The 21,939-nt window shown below is 36.9% G+C and overlaps 1 protein-coding gene across 1 annotated transcript in view; it reads left to right on the top strand.

Annotated features, from left to right (window-relative positions):
• The first annotated feature begins 2,055 nt into the window (after positions 1–2,055).
• TENM2 (teneurin transmembrane protein 2) overlaps positions 2,056–21,939 on the top strand; it is a 1,028,597-nt gene continuing 1,008,713 nt past the window's right edge. Inside the window, exon 1 of the mRNA XM_080399947.1 lies at positions 2,056–16,417. The gene's annotated coding sequence lies outside the window, so the exon portion shown is untranslated. The remainder of the gene's footprint in view (positions 16,418–21,939) is intronic.

Raw genomic sequence — 21,939 nt, 5'->3', positions numbered from 1 at the left:
ATCAGCTAGTGATAACGGCTAATCCTTCATGTAGTTCACGTAAAATCATTTCTGTGACATTAAGCTCTTATTTAAACAGTTTAGGTTCACAGAAAAATGAAGAACTAAAAAACCCTACAAAATTTAAAAACTATATACTTTTGACTTTTTTCTTTCCTCTTGATCAGTTAGAAAGCTCTCTTAACACGAGGTTTTCAGCCTCCACTGATCATCTTAAACTACTGCCTTAGTTAACTGATAGCAGCTCCTCACCTAAGCTAACCCCGTGTCCTAATGTCATAAGGCTTCTGAATGTTTTGTGGTTTTACCCTGGCTGGTTAGTGAGCAGCTAAGCTCACTCATTCCCACCCCGTGGGATGGAGGAGAGAACTGGAAAGGTACAAATGAGAAAACTCGTGGGCTGAGACAAGGACAGTTTAATAGGTAACGCAAAAGCTGCACATGCAAGCAGAGCAAACCAAGGGACTCATTCCCCACTGCCCATGGGCAGGCAGGTGCTCAGCCACCCCCAGGACAGCAGGGCTCTATCACACTTAGCAGCTACTTAGGAAAACAAACACTGTAATTCCATACATATCTCCTTCCTTCTACCTTTTATTGGTAAGCATGACATCATGTGGCCTATTGTAGAGGAATGAAGGCAGAGGGTTGATTAGCATTGATAACATGCAGCTGTGGCCTTGCTTCAAAGGCAGTGGGTTGATTGACATGGATGATGTGCAGCTGTAGCTTGTTCCTGCTAAGTGGTTAAATAGCCCTCAGAAGCCTGGAAGCTGTGGCTGGGTGGAGGAGGAGTGGTCACGTCACGTCACGTCACGTCACGTCACGTCACGTCACGTCACGTCACGTCACGTCACGTCACGTCACGTCACGTCACGTCACGTCACGTCACGTCACATCACATCACATCATATCATATCATGTCACGTCACTGGAGGAAGTAGAAACAGCATGGACAGTAGAATTTGATCGATGGTAAAAACCTTGTTGCAGCCTACTAACCTGCCAGTACTGCAAGGGTCTGTTTGGTCAGTGGGGTCAGCTGGACCGGCTGTGTCCCCTCCCGGCTTCTTGTGCACCCTCTGCCTTCTTGTGGGTGGGGCAGGGTGAGAAGCAGAAAAGTCCTTGATGCTGTGTGGGGCTGTTCTGCACTACCTGAAACATCCCTGTGTTATCAAGGCCATTTTCATCACATACCCAGAATGTAGCCCCATACAGGTTAGTATGAAGAAATTTAACTGTATCCCAGTCAAAAGCAGTATACATGTGTATTTGCAGAGTTGTCTTAAAATTCAGAGTTGGTTTGAGACTGGAATTTCCTGCAGCCATCATGCCCTATCCATTGACATACTTTCCCTTTTTCTCTTCCTGCATTATGGATTTTAAAACTGGCGTAAGACAAACTGAAGATGAGAAGGTCAACAATATGGGCTATGGTTTTTTGGTCATCTGTTTAATGAAAGCATGTCTCCACTTCCCTAACATGTAGTCTAGCTACATGGTTGTGTTTTGGGGGGATTTTCTTGATAACTGTAACATAAAAAAAAAAAAGTATTCTTTCTACTTTTGATTAGGTGCCAGGCTCTAATAAAAGATTCTGTTGAAGAGACATTTAACCACTTGCATACAGCTTTTGTTGTTCATTAAAATAAGATGCTACTGTAAGAAAATACACTAACTTGATGCAGATGAAACTACATTGTTCAGTATTAGGAATTGTGTATATGTATTTAGCATCAGAACATTATTCCATTGTTCAGTTGCACCAAGATAATGTGATAGCTGATTGGGCTTTTCTAGCCCACTACATGACTGTAGCTGGAACATACAGAAATTATACAAATATTGGGGTAAGTAAAAGAAGGCAATTTTTTTTTCTTAACACTTGTTATCATTTGCATATCTCAGTTATGAGATGTGTTTCAGGGTTTTAACAAAAGTATAGTTGAATTAACTTTCTGATTATTTTAACTATTACTGCCAACTTTTCTTTCGCTGATAGCTGTGGTTCTAGGTAAAGCTGCATGAGAACAATCTCCATTTCGGGACAAGGCAGGGGAAAGGCAAAAAATTTGAGTGCTGGGAGGCTAATGGTAAGAGTGGAAAAGTCTTGAGCTAAATGAAAGTATGTGTGTGAAATTGAGAGCTCTACAACCAGGGCTAAAGCAGAAGGTTTGCCTTGTTAGACTAGGAATGAAGTGATATTTATGTGTTATGCAGCTATACTAATTGAATAATAATTTTCATATAATTTCAGGTGTGGGGTTGAATATCTTAAATTGTTACTCACTGCCAATGTGTTGATTTGCTCTCTTATAACTTTCAGGCACTTGAATTCCTTCTCTTGCTTAAGTGGTGAAAGGATTTGTACAGTAATTATGTTTATAGAAAGGGAATTAAAATCAAATGTCGGATACCTGCCCAATACAACTTTGTTTTGGAGGATGGAGGAAAAATAGCCTGACAACTAAAAGATGATAGGGATGAAAAGTACTGTGAATACAGCAGCATTGAGTTTTTAATTCTTCCTGATTTTTTCTGGATTTACTTCTGAGTGAGAGGAGATAGAATATAAAATATAAAACTTACTTAAAATATGCATGGATATGGATACAGATAGAATGATTGGAAGTTTTCAGCATTCAGAAACCTTTTATGTTTTACTGTAGCTTCTTGATTTAGTGCTCCAGCAACTTCTAAATGATCAGTTTATTTAATCTGGTTATCTTAATGAGGTAGAAAAAGAGTTTTCATAATGTGTGCCTCTGAGATTGTTACCAATGGTAAATAGGTAATTTCAAGTCACAGAAGTGTCAGACTGGCTTAGGTAACCCAGAAGTTAAGCAGAATAGGTTTTAAAAAATACTCTAGTAAATTTATGAAGAGTATTTATAGTTATTATTAATAGGATCAATTCATAGATTAGACTTACAACCTAAGAATGAAAAAGTAAAGATGAGCTTGGAACCTCAAGGACACTTTCTCGGCAGGACTAAACAGAGCACTAGTTATGAAGGAGCAACACTGAAGCAAATAGGGTAAATTAGGCCAATGTAGGGACAGAAATTATTGTTAGTGATACAATAATTTAAAAATAATTAAAATTCTGTATATGTAAACACATAAATGAAAACACCAGCCATTTTCTGTGATCACAAACATTCATTTAACATCATATTATCTCTTCAACAGTAATTTATATGGGATGCTTAAGGAGAGGGTATTAAAAATGCATGCAGAGGTAATTTGCCGAGTAACTGTACCAGCCTCCACCAACCTGTGGCCTTAGGGACTCCTGAGCAAGAGTGTGAAGGTCTGTCATATCTTTAATATTGCTGGTAGACACACTGTGCTTATGTTTTCTATATCTCTAGTTAGCAAGTTACTACAGAGTACTTATTAAATGCCATGATTTGTTCCATATTCTTTCAAAAGTGGAAAAATTATTTGAAGATTACAAAGTGGTCATTCTAGTGCCTGTCCTCTTTCTCCCCTTACATAAAGATGAAAAAATCAGTTGTTGCATTTTTATTTGGTAACCTAAATATCACTTGGAAATTACTGGACTGTAATTGTTTGTAACTTCCTCAAAGGTTCCTTTTTTTTTCTCTAGTTGCAGTTGTAAATGGTCCTCAGCTGCTGGTCATTTTGTACTTCAATTTGGTCAGAACATTTTAATGGCTTAAAAGGCTGTCAAGGATTAATTCCCATTTAGGTATTCAGATAGTCAAAAAAAAAAAAAAAAGGAGGAAAGTTGGATGACCTCTGTGGCCATATTTTTTATATTTAAGGAGATACTGAGTTTATAATGTTTTGCCATCTCATTGACCTTTGAACTCCTGTGCCTGATATTACATCATTTATCCCACCTGCACAGAACGCCTTACTGTGAAACTTCCGTTTTGAACAGGTCATTCTTATTACTCTCTGCTGTCAATTTCCAGTAGCTAATGCAGCTATTGTGTTATAGAAAACCCCACAAAACCTTGCACTCCACCCAAAATGGCAGTGCTATTAAAGTAGTGCCATATGCCATCATTATTTTGAATCAGAAATCATATTCACAGCAAAATGTTTAAACAGAAGCCTGTAAAATTGTCCAGTGGTATTGAGCAAGGCTGCTGGCAAGGCTCTCTGACCCATCTGCAGTGCTGCAGGCTCTACGGGGCTGCCTTCCAAGCTTCCCATGAAAAAGAGGAGGAGGGAGGGGTCTGGGAGTGATTTGTGTGCAACAGTGCAGCACTGTAAATACAGATGCGGTATATATATAGTATAATAGAGATATGTTACACAAGCAAGAAAGCATTCTGAGAGAAATGTCTGTTGGTTTAGAAACATCTTTGGACTTTTAAAAGCTTCTTCCAGCTCTTTTTGCCTCTTTGAGGTAGGGGCAGGATGGTAATATTTTTTTGCCTTTCTAATCAAATTCTCCTTTATAACCATATGGGGGTGTGTGTCTGTGTGTGTTGCTTTTGTTTTTTAAATAGCTTCTCTCTGCTGTTATCTTTAGGCCTGCCAAGTTTAAGAGTATTGATTGATTTTATTATTATTATTTTTCCTAGGCAAGAGCTTTGGCTCCAAATTGGTAAATTGGAAGTATGAGGTATTTTATCTTCATAAGGAAGAAGTTAAAGCATCTCTTCTGTTCATGTTGCTATGGGTTAGAAGTGAGCAACATTCAGTCCACCTGAGTTGCTTTTTGGTTTCCAGCAGAGTCACTACAGTTCCTTTTAACTCCATCTTGTTTCTGTTACAACAATCCAGGATGCACTGTTTAGGCTCCCATGCTTCCTATCCTCAGACAGGTACCCAAAAAACCTTGTGAGAAATGGTCTTAATCTACCGTACATATAGGTGCGTTCAGGGACCCCCCCCTTGCCTGGTCTATCCTGCATGGGTTAGAGCACCCCATTCCCTTTCTCTGTTGAGATTCCGGAATCTCAAGAGATTCAATTTCAAGAGCTCGGAGCAGGCACCTGACAGTCTCATCACACCAGCTGGTGTCTCCTGCATTTTGGATTTCTGCATTTTGTTTTCCGTTTTTGTTCAAGAATGCAAAGAGATCATTCAGTCTTTGAAAAGGTAGATCTTACCCCAAGGATGTCCTTATTGTGGTCAGGGGTGCAGAAGTAAAACCTCAGAGAAGTTTCACTGGCAGCTCAGGGGTCTTGCTACCTCCCTCCTTGAAACTCTGAACTTCTAGAAAAAGCTAACAAGGGCTGATAGGTAAGCAGGTAGCTTATTCAAGAAGAGATTTGAGGAGGGAAAGATCTAAGGTTCTGTTCTCAAATGTTGCAAAGTAAAGCCGCTGGTGAGCTTTTCTCCTTTTTGTATTGCATTATTTCACCAGAGGAAGGGGATTATCAGTAGCAGGCCTGGAGCTGCTAAAGAAAAGGACTTTTGGGAAGAGCATACCTATGGGGGTGTTCTGTTTTTGTTGGAATATGTGGAGTTGGACACTGTTGCACAGCTTCAGTGTTGTAAACTGAGTTTACACATGCATGCTGTGTTTGATCTGAGCATTCTGACTCAAAGGGCTTTGATATGTAAACACACCTTTTTTTTTTTTTTTTTTTTTAATTGGGAAAACATTCTTTAGACTGTTGTAAGTGTTTTTCATAAGTTGTAGCATCAGTAAACTGTGAATCTGGCCTTTTCCTTGATTTTTATAGATTTTGCATTTGACAGTAACTATGTAGATGGCAAAATCAGTATAATGGTACTTTGCCTACACCTCATTCCACTTCCCATGTATTTCATTAGCGCTGGAAAAGCTTCCCATTTATGCTGCTTGTCACACACTTGCTGGCAATGTTTTTGTGAGCTTGTACATTAATTAGTACTGGCAGGAATAAGGAGGATACAGGAGAGGAGACATGACCCAAAAATGTATTTAAGTTATGTTCTCTCCTTAGATGCCTGTTCTTGCAAAGTATATCTTAATAACATCTGTGTCTAATGCCATGGTTTATCCCCAAACTCAGTGGGTTCAAGCCGAAAGATTAATAACAATTATTTCACTACTACTGTAGGAATTTCTGGTTACCTAACAGCTTTTACTTTACCTTCCTGTATTCTTTCCTCTAAACTCTCTATATTAGTACCTTTTTGGTGCATTAGAATTCTCCTCTACAACCATGAATACTGTAGCCATAGCCATCATTTTTTTCCCTTCAGTGGTTTTGGAAAACTGGGTTTAGTCTGTCTGCTTAAGCATTGAGTACCTGATGGCCTGGGAATGTGATCATCACTGATGCTGCACCTAAAAGAAACAAAAGTTTAAAAACAGATTGACAGTTCAGTCCAAATAAAAGAAAACCCTTGGAACTTAATCACAAGCCTTAACTTTTTGAAAAGGCACTTTCCTCTCAAAAAGACACTTTCTTCTCTTGCAATGTGTTTGCATTTCCTGGATCTGAAGATTAGCAGAAGGCAAAATAACAAAACACTGCAATAAAGGGGTAATACTGAACATGAACAGACATTAGTTGTAGAAAGGCACCAAGGATTCCACAAAGTAATGTGTTATCCTGATATATATATATATAAAAGTGACTAAATATGATACAAAGCAACCTTATAAAGCTTTTACCGTTGTTTCTATTGTAGTATAGCTCCTCAAAATGTACGCAGAACAATCCTAACACTTGGAGAGGATCAATATTGTGCAGAAGCTATTTCTGTCCTCATCAGAACACAAATCATTTCCACAGCTTTTGCTGAATGAATATCTAAGGGATTCCGTATTACAAATGACTCTGCTCATATGCTATCTCTGTAACAAAAACCTGCTGTAATATTGTAAGGTCTCTTAGACAAAGCTGGAGACTATATGGCTTCAGCCATGGGGGCTTGGTAATTTAAAAATCATTTGTGGCATTTCACTTTTGAGATAAGAAGCATTTTAGATCTGTTAGTTAGACTTTCGGTCCTGTTTTCCTTTATTTTTTTCCAACATTCTTTTTTTGTCTTTGCTTTGCTACATGAAAGAATTGATGTAGGTAATAAACCTGACCTAGTTCTACTCTTAAAACTGCAACTGACAGTAACTTGTTAGGGAGTTTGATCTCCTGTGAACTAATCAAGGCTTAGGTGGTAGCCTCTATAGGAAGTAGATGGTATCATAAAAATTCCTCAACAGGTAACTTTATAAATTGGAATGAAAGTCATAAGAAGAATGTCAGCAGAAATGCTTTCTTAGATCGCAGGAAACTGATATCTTTGACATACACAATGACACACAGTGGAAATGCATCAGAGGCACAGGTATTTCTATTTCTTAGCAAAACCCAGAAATAATTATCAGCTTCGAATTATCTGTGATCCAGAAGAGACTGTATAGGAGTTAGTCTTGCAGTTCTTGGGGCAGGGAGCAGGGGGAGAATACAGCTCACAACATACTCAGTGACTAAAGGTCACATCAAGAATGAAGATAATTTAATTGGTGAGTTTCAACACCTGACACACATCCTTTCTAAACCAGGAAGAACTGCTGCAGTGAAAGTGCTTCTGTCATTTATAAGGAGTTCACTTGCTAACTATATTGACCAGTGAACTAAGCAGCTTTCTGTGTGGCCTGTTGAATTACGATTAAAAGTGAAATGTAAAACTTTAAATGGGTCTGTGATAAAAAGCAATATATAATTGGCATTGGAGATGTGCATCAGTTACCTGGTGCTGTATATAGCAACCGTGATACTTGTAGCGGTTGCTAAAGGATCACATACAATATTTGCATGCCTTGGGACTGAAATGGTTAAGTAGAAGTCATTATAGATGTGATGTACTGTACCATGATCCTGATCATGCTTATTACCCTGATGACTTTCACTGTTCCAAAGCAAACTTATGCAAATCCAAAATGGTGTACAGCAGTGTGCAGGGTTGGGGGGAAGAACACTGACGGCTCCTGGGCTAAGGCTGCATCTGCTTCTGAAAAGGGCTGTGCATGTTCAAAATAGTCAGAAAAGGACTTGATGGTGGGAATACAAAGCCAGGCGTTTCTGCTTCTCTGCCTTCCTGTGTGTACAGGGAGCGGGGAGGGTACAGCGCCAGTGCCTTGCATGCCTGAGCGAGCAAAGATGCATTTCTGTGTCATCTCACATATACCCTGGCCAGTGAACATGCTAGATCTGAGCAAACCAACAGCTGCAGGGCTGTGGCAGATTTCTTCCACTATGCAAGAGAAGAACTGTAGAGTCATTAAGCCTATGAAAAATAAAAATAATTAAGTCTCTATGGTCTGAGCCTATCCATGCCTTCCCTGGCCTACTGCTGAGAGAGGGACAACTCCAACTCAGCTCCTGTTTCATGTTTCAGGTATGGTTTGGTTTGAACATCAAGTTTTAGTCAAAAATACAGCGGTATGAAATTCGGAGTTTTGGAAAAGTTTATGAGTGGAAAAGGTACATTTAGATGCTTCCTTTCTAAGGTTTCTGTATGGTGTAATAGATGTATATATGTCTACTGCCTGTGGGCCTTATCTGAACCTCACTGTAATTGCAGAAGAGACTACCATTGACTACAGCACTCTTTAGAGCAAGCCTGGTGTGATCTGTGGGTAACAGTATATCTTCCATGTTACTTCATTTCTTGCCTTTTTTGTAGAAGTTACAGCTCATGCATTGTAAAGTACTAAACCTTTACTTAATATAAATGCTACAAACCAGAAGAAAATAAAGCATAAATAACACAAATTTTGGAATGAAGCCTTTCACTTGCATCTGAATATTTTTGTTATCAAGACTCATGGGTTTTTTTCTACCCTAAATTATGTCAGATAAAAAGTTATAGAGAATTCATTCATTCTCTATGGCATTTATTTATACAATAATGCACACAAAGCAATCTTTAGCTATCACTGTATAGGATATCAAGTTATCTTTAATTATCACTGCTGAATGGTTGCAAAATCAAATACTGTTGGCAATCAACGTTCATTATACAATAACATGATTGCATCTGTTCATACTACTAGATAAGCAGGGAAAATCAAAACAGTGTCTGATATATCCACTAAAACTGTCTGAGCAAAATATTGTATCTAACTCTCTTAATATTTCTCAGTGACTTTGATCTGATTAAAGTCCAAAGACACGTAACCACAGATGCAAATTTTCTAGTGCCTCAGAAATTAAACACTGATATATTTCAACAGAGTGAATAGCTGGAACCATACTCCAGCTGACACGATTATAGGCACAGTATAAACTTATGATAAAGAGCTGTCTAAATCTCTGAGGCCGCAGGTGCAGGATTATAGTAAACCCCATTGAAACATACAGTATTCTGCCTAAATACATGAGTACAAAATTAATTAAGCAGTTGATCACATAATAAAAGTATGATGGATAATCTAATGGAAACTATCAGCTCAAAGTCAATAACAAACTTGATTCTTTTATTAGATGCAGCTGATTTTCAGTTCCTCTATTTACAGGATTTTGTGCTTAATAGAAGATAAGAAGAAAAAAAAGTTGGTTAGTTTTTTTTTTTTCTTTTTGAAAATGAGAGCTCAGTTACAATATTTATCTCTGTTGGAAACTATAATGTGTAAGCAATGTAGAATTTGTAGATAGACATATCTGCAAGTAATTCTTTAAGATACTTGGCTGAAAAGCACATCAAAGCACGGTGAAATAATGAGACAGGCTCCAGCTGTTGGATTCCAACAGCTTTTGATTCGTGCTCTAGTAGAATCTCCAGGTTTTGATTCTCTGTTGATTATTTCCATGGCACTGGAGATGATTTGTGCATTATTTAAAAAATAGGCAGTAGATAGCAAACAAGGGTGAGTTTGCAAACTGCATCTGAAAAGACATTTTGCTTCCTGATATAAATTATTGCTCCCTATTCCAGTGCTCTCCATGACCAGCTGCCCTGGATAAAAAAGACCTTTTAAAATATATATGTAAAAAAAATTGATGAAAATAATAGGTAAAGTCATCAGAAAATCGTGTGACAAAAAACGTCGTGGATGCCAGTGTTCAGGCAGCTTTGCCGCTTTTTGTGTAGAGAAACCACTGAGGGAAATTGGTTTTCAGAGCCTTTGCAGAGCATTTTTTACCATAAGTCTGATGCTGTCAAGCAATTACTACCAGTGGAAAGCAAGTATCTTGAAAGAACTTTGGAGGCCTGATGGAGGACATGAGTTTAAAGTAAAACACATGCGTCATATTGCTATGTCAATGTACTGATGTCACGGTGCAGATAAAAGTCTTCTTCTGGAGGGAATTCTGAAAAGTCTGGTTCTGAACTGCAGTCTTCCCGATTTTTCTTTAGAATGACGTAATAAAAATTAGACCACTTCAGGGAAAGTGTTGTATCTCAGTTTTTCCTTGGATTTAAGGTTTACATCTGTTTCTACTATAAATTTTAGACATAGTTTATAATTTGGTGATGCATTATACAAAGGCTGTTGCTTGTTACTACAATGTCTAAATTCAACTAACTATACTGGAAAACATTTCTGTATTAATGTACCATGATTTTTTTAAGTTTACTCTTTTTCTGGTGCAGATCAGAATGATAATTGGATATCTAAGGGTATAATTGCCTGGATGTTTCTCTGCAGTTTAGCCAAAGCCTGTGGTCTCAAAAATATATAAAAGAAAATAATAATCCCTTGTTTTTAATGTAATCTGATGTTTTCATTGAACTGGATTTCTTATTAGAGCAGATTTTGTCAGAGGTTTTGAACTTTTGTCTTTACTTACAAGATGAAATCAGTCAGCAAACTTTGCATCTGTGGATGCTATTTAACAGTAGGATGTGGCTATATTTAATATGCCTGCCTCGAGCATTCACTTCATAACAAGTCCACTGTAATTTCAGTATAAAATGTAGCAACAGTCTGAGGAGTAGAAGTCAAATCATATGTCCTACTGAGTCCTGTATTTCTTGTAGCAGTCTAGTGTAGAGGAATTATAGAGGACTGTATGAAAAATTAATTTGTAAAAAGGTTGTAATGATTGTTAAAAACATAAGGTATGAAAAGTTAAAAAAAAAGGGGCGGGGCAGTGTAGAGGAATGAAGCTGTGTTAATTAGCATTGACAATATACAACTGTGGCTTGGCTTCAGGGCGGTGGGTTGGTCGATGTAGATAAGGTGCAGCTGTGGCTGGTTCTGTTAAGTGGTTGAGAGCCAATGAAGAGGGGCAGCCGAGGGAGAAGGAAGAGGAGAGAGAACACACGTCCTGGATGAGGCGAGGAGAAGGTAGCAGAGGGCTTAAATGAAGAGTATGCTGTTATGAGATGGTTAAAGACCTTGTTGCAGCTGGATAGTTTGGACATCCTGCGACAATTGGTGCCCCGTGTGAGGCCCTTCAGATTATGAGACTGAGTGTAATGATGTTTTGGAGAGTGCTGTGACTGTCTAGAATACTTTCAGGTTTGAGATTTGAAAATGTTCACCATCAGACTAGTTCACATACCTGTTAGTTTGTTCTGCTGGAAGCAGTTTGACATCTGGAGTTTGAATCCCGTCAATCTAAACAGGTTATTTAATCTAAGCATCCCATGTCCTGTGCATGTACCAGCTGCTTAACTAGGCTGTATTATTCTCAGGGTATTTTCTGGCTGTGCATTAAAAAAATGTTGACTACCAAAACATTTTGTATGGAGCTCTGAGTGAAGCTTATGCTGAAAGTAACTATTGGATTGATTTTCTGAGAAGGCTTGGATAGAGGAATCCTTAATTTCTGCTTACTTTAGACCTGTAGTAGATTTGAAACTCTACAGTCCTGCCCAAACCTTGAGAATTAGTGACACAGAAGTATGTGCTTAAAATCTTGGGAAAACTTGAAAATAAAAGGCGTGGTGTTTAGAGCTGAGCAGGTGTTTTCTAGACTAGTAGAATAAAACTAGAAGCATAGATCTGTTATGGATGTGACTCTGCTTTGAGAAATCTTTGAACAGTGTGTTGCAAATATGTTAATCATATTAAAGAAGAGGTAATCTACATCTTGCAATCTTGATGTTCTTCAATTTAGTTTCCACATGTGATAATTATTTATTATTACATTCTATTCTAAATGTCTGACTTCACTGTCCTTGGAAGAAGCCTCTGTTTCCATTTTTTATTGGATGTGGGGGGGGAACATTGCCACAAAGGGTGAGGAAAAGGCTGAGGTACTTGATGCTTTCTTTGCCTTTAATATTAAAACCAGTTACTCTCTGGGTACTCAGCCCCCTGAGCCGTAACAAGCAGTAGGACAAGAGGAAACAGCCTCAGGTTACAACAGGGAAGGTTTAGAATGGATGTTTGAAAACATTTCTTTGCTGAAAGGGTAGTCAAGCATTGGAACAGGCTGGCCAGGGAGATGGTGGCATCTTCATCCCTGGAGATGTTTAAAAAACCGCGTAGATGCAGTGCTTGCGGACATGGTTGAGTAATGCACTTTGCAGTCCTGGGTTAACAGTTGGACTTGATCTTAAAGGCATTTTCTCACCTAAATGATTGTATGATTCTGTTTAGTAGTAGGGTTTGCCTGTTTTTGGTTTTATTTAGTGTTCTTGTGGTTTTGGTAATATTATCCTGTCCCTCTGAAATGTAAATTGTGGTGAGACAAAGATGATGAAGGCCCATCTTAAGCAATTTAGTCAGAGTCTTAGAAAGTTATCTTCAATTGACCTGATATGAGCTAGTGCTCAGTAAGACTGAGTAATGTTTTATTGGCATATTTGCAAATTAATCCTGAAATCTTAAAAAATTATTATCTAAATATTTCAGAGAATGTTCCTACGGCCGTGTGTGCCACCGTAGGGACAACAGACAGGAATCTTAGGTTAGATTTTCCAAATTTTCTAGCCATGGGTTTGTTCAGTGACACTGGCTTGCCTCTCTGACTCTGGCTTTTTTTCTTTTTTCCTTTTGTGGAAAAAAAGTGTTTCCTGGCTGCTAACTATCCTGTCCAGCAGCGTAGTACAAATACCTGTTTAATTTTGCTCATAGCCAGTACTTTGGCTAGAGAGAAACAATGTGTGCTCTACTCTGTTAGTTAATAGTGTGCATGAGAATATTGTTGCATGCAGTCGTATCATTTTGTTAAGCATCCAGTTTTGAAAGGGAAGATCATTCAAAAGACAATGTCAGCAAGTTTATAAGTAAGAACATAGCCACTAAGAAGTATGTCAAACTTATCCCCCACTGTGTCATTATTTAATCATTTAAAAAGCGTAATCGAGGGTGCCAAAAGCCATTGAGAACATTCAAAGTCAGCACAGTTTTCCTACTAACAAGGAGAAGCTGCCAAAACAACTTATAGCTCACAAGTATGTCTGTAAACTAGCAGTAAAGAAATTGAGTTTCAGGTTTAGATTCCTGGGTTTAAGGGTTAAAACTCATCCTCTGTGTGCTTGTAATTCAATTTCACTTGAAAAAAATGAATGGGATGTATCTGTATGTTGTACTGATAGCTTATGTGGGAAGCAGCAATACTCTGCACACTTGTAAATAGTGATGTGCTAAGCCCGGTTTGGTACTAATGCTTGTCAGGTGGATTTCTGAGCACATCAAATTGTACTGCATATTAATATTCAAATAATGAATATGCTATTGCTATATGCCTGCTGGGCACTGTGGAGGCTAAGCTAGGTATCAATTTTTTGTTTTCTAAAAATGTCCTTGGTTTGATTTTTGTGGGTGTAGTTCATCACTTCCATACACCGTGTTTAAATGATAAATGTAGTACCTTATGAAAATAGTGACTAAAACATTAAGGTACATACCATCCCAGAATGCAATAAATGCAATGTAAGGTAACGAATACATAGTCAAACATCATGGTAGTAACAGAATATCATTTTAAATATCAAGATATTTGTCAGTAGAAAACAAAACAAATGGCGCTGTCAATTAAATAGGAAAACAATAAACTAATTTTTTTATAAGAAAAAGCTGAATTAGATTTATGCTTTATATTTAATAATTCAAAGCAACAAATCTGTGAAGATTTGTGTTCTCAAAGCGGTTAACTAGTCAGTAATATTGGCTACAATACTGCCATTTAAAAATGACCTTTTAAAGATGCTCTACGAAATTAAATTTTAATGAGTGGTAATAAATGGTGATACTTCTATAGGAGGAAACGCAATACTAGCCTGAGGCTTTTGCTGTATGCCATCAGCTTGAGTACTGTTGAATGTATCCTCTTTCATTATTTTCAAGCATAGCAAGTATGATGATAATACAGCACTTTAAAGAAATGAAAACACTTTTAATAATACACTTAGTCCGAGCTATCTTCGTGGCTGAGTAACAGTGTTTCTGTTGCTTTCGTGATGCTTTTTCTGAGAAGTGCTTTGTTTTTTTTTTTCAATAGGGCAGGATGCCGTTTTAAGTTTCTTACACTTTCCTTTTAACTACTTGAGCAAGAATTGGTTAGTTGAAGAATAACTTTAGATGAGCAGTATCAGAACATAGGTGTGTACTGCTGAGGAAGAATTGTGCTGTCTTTTCCCAGAAAAGGGAGGAGAAACTTAAAAATTAGTGACCCTTCAAGGATTTAAAAAATAAAAGTTTTGTGAGGGGCATGAGGAGATCAGAAGGGGAAGCAAGGAGAGAGGAGGGGAAAGGAGTGCCAACTTGCATCATTAAACTGGTAAATGGTACTAGAATATCAGCCTCCCTACAATCAGCAATGACTGGAATTAATCCAGGAATTCAGAATGGGTCTGTAAATGTGTCTTCAATTCAAGCCTTTGGCATAGATTTATATTCTCATTCCCTTGGGCGCTGAATTTCATTTCCCCATTTGCTAAATGAGAACAATTTATCCTAAATCAACGATAATCAGAGTAAACACTATTATTAATTTATTGTTTCCAGACTAGGAAAAAACAGTGAAATGAAGCTCTCTTCTTTTATCCGTGCTTTCCCTACCCCTTTTGCCCTGAGGATCCTATTAGCAGAAAGCTGAGCAACTCTGTTTCATCAGAAATAAATTATGCCTCACTTTTTAATGTAACTACTGAAGGGTTGTAAAGATTAGAAATACGTTTGAACCCGCTATCACTTGATGTTATTTTCCTTGATGTTCTGAGCTTCTTTAGGGGAATGAAACAACATGTTCTTTTGAAAGCCAAGAGCAGAGTTGCTTTAAAAGAACACCAGCACAGATTTTGGTTCATGTACAAAATAATTCAAAATTTGTACAGAAAAATTTGAAGTAATGTATAGGCAGTCTGAAAGAGAGCTGTCAATTTCTGGCGTGTGTAAGAGGCAGAATGTTTGCAGGGCAAATAGGTGGCAGAACTAGTCACCCTCATTTTTAAATGATTAGAAAACTGTAATTCCCCAGAAACAGTGGGCTAATTCGCACTTTCTTCACAAAGGAGCTAAGGATGAAAAAACACCTTTAATTAATAAACACTGCTGGCACTACTTTGGTAACAAGCTGCTGTAAATGAAACTCTTAATTGCCTCAGAACAGCGTATTGTATACAAATTCATTTTACTCTTTAAGTGCTGTTCTTTGTTGTTGCTAGTTTACATTTTTATAGGAAATACAAGTAGCTTTGCCAGCCTCCTTGTCACTGAACACAGCTCCTGTCAGCTCTCTGTTCGTGGGGAGCACTGAGGTTAAAAAGCAACCCAAAACATTTCCTTAAGCCCTCATGATAGCTAGAATAGATAGTTCTCAGAGCAAGCGAAACCCAAGCTAAATTAAGCTGTGTGTGAAGTGTTGGTAATGAACTGATGCCTGAAATTCTGTAATGAAATTGTATGATGAAAGAAAATAAGGAAAAAAAAAAAAAGTATTGATTTGTAACCCAAATATAAAAGGACAGTGTATATGTATATTTGTGTATATATATGTCACATTTTGGCACAAATTGTGAAAAGGTATTTTGACTTTTCTATAAAGGTGTGCAGATGATATTATTCTTTTAACTTAATCTGAAAATGAACTACTTTTGGCTATAACTGTCAGAGCCTCTGAGTTAGGCAGGAGCTGCATTTTCTGCATTTGTGAAGAAAGCACCAGAGAAACCTTACTGGCATGAATCTTCTGAATGTCTTGATCCTTTGGGTTTTGATTTCTCTGAGGTCTTAATTCCATTATTAGAAAACTTGGAAATACGAAACTGTAGATAGTCGTAATTTGTGAGGCATACTTGCACTGTGACTGTAAGGAAGGGGCAGGCAGATGAATCCGTACTTAAGAACTGAAGAGTTTTAATAAAGAGGACTGGAGTAACAGTTGTCTCCCATAGACATCTTCAAATCTATTGCGGTGCTTTTGGTTATGGGAAAACTGGTAGCAAGTTGTAGAACACTGTTCAACACTTCCCCCACCCCGCCTTGATACTTATATTCACCTTGACACCTGAAACAAACATTCCTGCTTTTTTCTTTTTCAGAATTACTGAATGAGTGAATAGTTGCCAGTCTTGAAGAGAGTAGAAGAAAAGACTGGTAAGTAGTAAGACACTTATTTTTTAATCTAGAGTGCAGAACACATATTGTGAAGGAAAAAACATTTGGAATTGTACTTGCTTGATCTGATGGTTTAAACAGTTCAGCAAAAAAATATTTTGTAGCTTAGCATAGGGCCTTTGTGATGCACTCTGTGTACATACAGACTTGAGGATTCTTGGTGTGTTTTGATAGGGTTTTTGGTTTTTGTGTGCGGAAACTGGGTTTAGATGCAGACAGCTTTATGAAGTTCATCCTTTGCAGAAAAGAGGCACTTACACTTGGTAATAAGTCTTTGCCATATCAGTTTGTAACGGGATCAACAAGTATAAAGATGTAGTGCTGTTGATTTTTTCAAAGTTACTGGGTTAAATAAAAAAGAAAACAGAATTTAAGGAGACTTGTCATTTTAAATTTATTGGCTGAGCTTATGAATGTTGTTCTGGCAGAGAACACATCCTTGCCAGCCAAAGGATCCAGTAGCTTCTTATTTGTAGATGTCACCCATTAAGAGTATGTCCTAGTAACAGGACTTGACAGTGGAGACTGAGCATCCCAGGTAAGTCCCTACCTCTTGCTCTTCCCTTTGGGTGTGATCTCATTGCTCTGAAGTCAGCGTAGTTTTGAGAAGTAATGCTCATTTTTGTTCTAAATTAAGTGCTTTGTACAAAGTAAAGCAGATGCAGCCTTTGTTGATGTTGAATTCCACACAACAGATGGAATAAGGAGATCTATTGCAGAATATTCTGGAATGGTTATGACAGATTTGGCTTTGAATCCCTACTTTCAGGTAGGCAGAGAGAAGCTTAAAAATTAATTCTCCAACCACCTAGAAGTGGCTTTTTGACCCTTAGTGTTACAGAGAGGGCATAGTGCACCCTACTGTCAGATCGGCTGCTACTGGTACAAAAGACTGAACGTTTGCTAGTAATAAAATTGGTGCATGTGACGCTCCGCACTCTGATAGTTAAGACACAGACTACTGCAATGTGAGAAAATAAATGAAAAACCATTGAGGTCAGAACATTGTGACCTTTCTTTCTCATGTTTGCCATTGGAAAACAGCATGTTTGAAACACCAAGAAAGTGGGAATGTAATTTCCTAAGTTTATTATTCCATGCCTAACCTTTGAAGTTCATATTTCTGTTCTTCGTTTTTCCTTGTTTTCTTTTTTGTAATCATTCTAAAATTTAATATGGTAGTGTGCTAGCTGTTGAAAGCGTGATCTATCCTATCTAAAAACTAATTGAAAGGAAAAGTGACACAAATAGCATATGGAAAAGAATACAGGGATATCTTGTCCAAGGTATCTTAAGGTTTCTGTTAGTCAGAAACCATCGGAACAAATTTTTCCTTTAGGAATAGGTTTGAGTTTGCTGTTGCTGTGTGGCTCTGTGGTCAGTATGGCCAGTGCACGAGGGGACAGAGGTACAGAGTAGCCCAGCAGCGGCAGCTTTGGGTACTCCTAGGGCAGCTTGAGCCCACTGTGGAACTGCTCTGGAAAACACTCTGAGGTCAAGAACATCCAAAGAACTTCTCTATGAGTTAGAATAAATAAATAAATTATGGTGTAAATGTTAGTTTGTAAGCCTCTATGATTCAGCCTCCTGTAAGATACAATTTTAGTTTTATCTTTAATCAGAGTCCAGCAGTACATATAACTGGTGTAAATGGTGATCCTTCTTTGATGAGTGGCACTTACTAAATACTGCAAATATCATTAGGTGCACTTTCACCCACTCGGTCACCTAATAGGGTAAGTTAGCACCATAAATGTGGCGTGAGGTTTGTAGTAATCCTCACATTTACTGTTTTGCAAGCAGAATACAAAAGGTACGGTTCAGATACTTTTTATTAACATTTCAAATTTTACTTTAGACATTTGATATTTATCTTTAAACACATTTGCATATAATTAATATTGTCATTGTAATGTTAATACAAATGCATTTTCTGAAGAAGTCCAGGAGCAGTACAAAACTCCAAGAACTGCATATTTAAAAATAAATAAGCTAAGTGAGGATTACAAATAAACAGATAGTGTTTATATCTTGGTGCCTAGCAGGCAAAAGTTTGCAATCCTGAAAGTGTGCATAACCATTTATATTCTTCAAGGTCATCACAGTAAAGATAGCAAGTAAATTTCAGAGTTATCTTTAAGATTATTAGGACTGTTGGAAAATAAAGTCCTGACATTATCTGTGTAAGGAATAAAATATGATTAAATATGAGCCTAGACAGGTTTGTGACAGATAGTTCTTATTTAAGACAGTTTTTCATTAAGTAACTCTTCTGTTGATCCATGAATCAAAGATAAAATGAGAAATAAATATATATACATGTATATTACAGAATATTTGCTATTGCTTCATTCCACGAAAAGTAGAAACCTAAAAAAGAAACATTCTGGGAATTATAAAAGAAATGCTCTGGGAATTGTCTGCCTACAAATGACTGTAGTCTAAAGAAGTAGTTAAAGACTTCATCCAAAATAAAAGGAATGTGAATACACATCTCTTACTGTTGTGTTTTTTACTATATAGTCAATTGCAGAATGCACATATGACTAATCTACATTTCATTAATTTTAATAATTAGTTGGTAAGATCCATCCAAGTTGTGAGGTGTCCTGTTGTCAAGAATTTTTAAATACAAGATTCACAACTGTTTACAGCTGAGTCATTCACGATGTATATCAGTCAAGTCTCAACAAAATGCTGATGGTATAATTTTAGAGGGAAAGAAAAGAATATTTCAGCTTAAAGAATGTATTGGACTAACCTATATAAGGTGTAAAATAAATATTTTCCACATCATAGGTAACACTTGTGATTATTTTCATTGTAGTTTCATAAAGTTTCATTGTGTAACATAATGTATCACAGTAATAAATGCTTGGAAAATAGTCTTTTTAAAGAGATCTGGCTAATTTTGCTTATAACAGAAAGCATAAATTAAAAGTGTTGAATAAAATATCTTTCACTACAATTACGAATCAAAATAAGAGATGCGCTAAAAAATTAACAGAACATTGCCTGGAAATCAGCTACTCTCCAGGAATGTCTTCCCCATTCAATTTCCAGGAAATGCGTTTCCATGAGTTACAGTAGCGTTACAGAACATTAAATATACAACAAAAATGTTGCACCATCCTTCCGTTGAAGAAGTTTCTCTGAAATGGGAAACTGATTTACAGTTTTACGGGGAAGATGGAGTGCGGTGTGTATTTGCATGAGGTGTGGTAGTTTAGATCTCCATAAACTTAATCTAGAGATGCCACTCTTGTTTAGGTCAAAGACATACACTTGTTGGAAGGCAAGTGAAAACGTAGATGGAAGGGAAATCAGTACAAATAAACAGAACAAACAATTAATAAAATAATGTATTAGTAAAAAGAGGATGAAAATGTAATAATAGTTCAGGTTTGATTTTCAGTTCTTGGTCTTTGAAATAATTTGGGGGAAATTCTAAGATGACCTGTGAAGAAAGGATTCTTACTGTTGCAATGGCGTTGTTTTACCTGCGGTGCGGGGGCTGCTGCTTGCTTCCTGAAATGATGCAGCCAGAGTTACCTAATGAAACACTTGAGTTGTGTTGGTTTCTTGAAAATATTCTGGCACTTTCTTACCTGTGGTTTCTCCACACAATGTAAAGGTTGCTCAAATGCAAAGGTGTGATTAACTGTCTATTGGAAGTCACAGTTCTGTGCAACAATATGTAGCTTATAAATTATAGATATCTGTATTGCAAAGATCTAATAATCCAGCAGTGACAGGCAGCTATAGTTTGGAATGTTTTATAGTGCAAATTGGAAATACTAATTCAGGTGCACTTGAATTTAGGCATATTTAAGATGCCAAATCTCAACATTGAATGCTATGAATATTCTGTAGGATGAAACTCTTGGTTTTCTGATTATCCCTAAATTATTGTTCCATTTCTAAACTTGAGGCTTTAAACAAATACCTACTTCTTAGTATTATGAACCTAGAATCTTTTGTGCACATGTGAAATAGTGTTAAATAAGAAGCAGTGAGAAATGTAACTTAATGACTTAAGCTATTCCTTTTGTATTTCAGCATGGAGGAAATGTTTATTTCTTTAGCCTTAGAAATTACTATTTGATATCAAAAGCAGATTGTATTGGGTGCTATATATATACAGAATAAACATTTTATATTCAGAAGAATTTAATCTGTAAACAGATTTTACTATTACCATGTTTAATACCGTGGAAGATTTTGAAGTTTCATGGGGTTTAGTGTCATTAAATGGTTTTACTCTTTAGATTCTCAGTCTTTAAGTAATGATCAGGCTTATATACTTCAAATTTAAAGGCTTTAAATACACAGGAATATTTTATATTGCTAAGGTAGCTGAAACAACTTAATATTCCCTTGTGATTAAAAAATTAATATTCTTTAATATTAGGAATTCTTTTCCAATAGGTATTTTTTATTCAAACTGTTCATTGCTAGAAGTTGATTTGCTGTGTAAGAGCAGGAGTGGGGAATGGTGGACAGGAAGGAAAAGGGTTTTAAGAAAAAAAATGAATTTATCCTAGCCAACTGCATCATGCATGACAAGGGCATGATAGCGTTTCATGACAAGGAGTTAGAGAAGGTGGAGTAATTTAGTGTAATCCTATGTTTCTCTAAATACGATAATTCCAAGGACTAATGAATTCAGGTAATACAGGTTTGTCTCCTGTGCTTGTCAGGTCCTGCAACTGACTAAGCATCATAATGCTGTGTAATAATAAATAATACATCCTACTCTGTTATGCTTTCTGTCTTAACTGTTTTAAACTACACTCATCAGGTCAAAAGCTAATGCATATTGTGTGTGTGAACAGTAACCTGTTACAATGAGTGTATTTATCTTAGTTGCTTAAATAGCTCCAGTGCCATATACTCCTAATTGTTGCTGGTGACTTTTGGCACTTGTAGTGTAACCACTACATAATAACAGGCATAGAATTTGGTGTATATATAACCTAAATGTCTTCTGTATATCTGAGATGAATAGTGTGCTTTCCTTGTAAATAGTTTTGCTGAAACTATACTGTCATTTGAACATCATGTTTGCATGAGTATTATTTTGCTGTAATCAAAAAACTTTTTATAAAAGGGGTGTGTGTGCGTGCCAGGTCAGTAACATGGAGTAGTGTTGTTGAGAAATTAAACCGAATAATTAAATAGAAAACAAATTTTTACATGAGATCTAACTCTGAAAATGGAGCATTTTCAAAAATTCTCTTTAAAATGTCGATTAAATACTGAAAAACTGAGACTGTCAGCTAAACAAGCCTGTATAACATTCTTTAAAAATTTAAAGGTTACTTTAGACTTTGGTGTATGAGATCCAGATTCTCCAGTTAAGGAAGTGGTTTCTCTCAAAAAAAATTCTACTCTCAAATCCTCTTCAGAATAGTTCTAATAATTTCTATCTGGCAAGAAATATAATGAACAACCAAGCCATATTTGAATTTTTCTCCTCTAAACCTGAACAAAACAAAGGA

This window comes from Falco punctatus (assembly GCF_963210335.1).
Source record: "Falco punctatus genome assembly, chromosome: 8".
In the NCBI taxonomy this organism is placed as follows: Eukaryota; Metazoa; Chordata; class Aves; order Falconiformes; family Falconidae; genus Falco; species Falco punctatus.
Note: the sequence above shows the minus strand (reverse complement) of the source record. Positions and strands in the feature narration are given on the sequence as shown.